This window comes from Austrofundulus limnaeus, unplaced genomic scaffold, assembly GCF_001266775.1.
Source record: "Austrofundulus limnaeus strain Quisiro unplaced genomic scaffold, Austrofundulus_limnaeus-1.0 Scaffold1920, whole genome shotgun sequence".
NCBI classification, from domain to species: Eukaryota; Metazoa; Chordata; class Actinopteri; order Cyprinodontiformes; family Rivulidae; genus Austrofundulus; species Austrofundulus limnaeus.
The window spans coordinates 24,116-25,824 of NW_013954322.1; the positions used below are offsets into that span (position 1 = coordinate 24,116).

Below are 1,709 nucleotides of genomic sequence, written 5' to 3' on the forward strand. Positions count from 1 at the left end.
GGAGGGGAAAGTGCAGTCAGATGTTGGTAGCGGTGGGTGTTTGCACATTTAAAGCACTTTTCAGAAAGTTGATGTTGAGTTTTAAAGAAGGCCTGGATGGATCTGGTTACAGTGCTCACAGAGCCAGCAGGGAGTTGTACTTGTCTGCACCTGACAGTGACTGAATTACCTCTTCAGGTTCTGCTAATCATCACTCGTTCATTAAAATCAGGTGTGCTGGAGCAGGGAAACCTCTAAAACCTCTAAAACATGCAGGAAAAGAGACCTGCAGGACCCCGATTGGACACCCTGTAATCCAAAATCACATGTTAATATTTATGACACATTATCTTAAATTTATCAGATGTAAAGTCAAAAGCATAACATGTTAAATCATAGTCATGTTTCAGAAACATTAAATGCTGGACCACAATGGAAATAAGCTTTATGCTTTATTGTGTTATCCATTTATGCTAACATTATTGTATATTATAAGCAGTGCCATTTAAAAAAATCTGTTTATTAGGTAGCACACTATAATTRTGAGAGGTTCATTTTCTATTCTAAGACAGTATTTTGTAATTCGGCTGTGAAAAGAGTGAAAAAATGTGCTATCCAAATTAAAACRTGTTTCCTCTCATGTTTCGACACAAACACTGATTCATCTCTTGAGTTTAGAAAGCGGTCTATGTGGTTTAAAAAAAAGAGTTAGAAACATTTCTCAGTCAGACTCCAAAGGAAAACTTAAAAACTTCAGAAACACAATAAATTAAGACCAAATTTTCAGTCAAAAAGAAAGTCTTAGAGCCTGTGAGGAAAAATAGATCCTGGACAGTTCTATTCATTAGTAAAGTTTATTGTTTATTATAAAACTGCACAAATAAAATTTAAAAAAGGAATCAAACACAAAAATCAATGAAACGGTGCATTTCCGGGTTGCGTGATGACGTCATCGTCCCTGTGCCGTCAGGCTAATCTGACTCCAGAGCAGCTAGCAGTTTACTGTCACCCGGGAGCCTTGAATATCCGTCTTTAACGACACGAAGGACCGGAAAAGAAGTCGTTATGGAGCCTAAATCTTTTTTTAATTTACAGTAAACCAGGTTTTTTTTATAAATACTTTAAACTTCGCCGCTCTGTTCGCTTTAATTTAACCACTCTGGTGAGTTTTAGCGGAGTTAACTTCGGAGATTTATGTCTAAATGTTTGTCTGCAAACACTTTAAAACTCAGCCAAACTAAGTCTGTTTGACCAGGTTTTATTTAGAAACATAACTGTCCTAAAGATAACAAACAAGTGGTTTTCTAAAATCAAAGTAATGTTTTAAAAAGAAAATATAAGTTTGTAGTTAGCTGGTATGCTAACAAAACTTTAAAACAACAACATGAAACCATATCTGGGTTATAAGTTCATAGTTTGAGATAATTACTGCGTAATATGTATTCATATTCAACAATGTTAGCTGTTAGCAGAATATAAAAACATTTAACTTGAAAAGGAGTGGGAAAAAGACAAACTTATTTACTCTCACTCCCTGTTCAAATACATAAATGATGTGGTTGTTACTGACATTTGAGATGTGATGTGTTGTGTAAATGTTTCTCTTTTCTTCTCTTCTGTTTTCATCATGATGCATTTTTCTGACTAAAACCACTGATGTCACCAAAACATCATCAAATCAATCCTGCATTTATAGATTATATGTGATCATTAAACACAGTATATAATAT

General features: G+C 34.4%; 1 protein-coding gene across 1 annotated transcript in view; it reads left to right on the plus strand.

The window, feature by feature from the left end:
- Positions 1-878: 878 nt before the first annotated feature.
- The window catches only part of cunh18orf54 (chromosome unknown C18orf54 homolog), a gene marked incomplete in the record, with an annotated part of 5,893 nt that continues 5,062 nt past the window's right edge, over positions 879-1,709 (plus strand). Inside the window, 1 exon segment of the mRNA XM_014033981.1 lies at positions 879-1,141.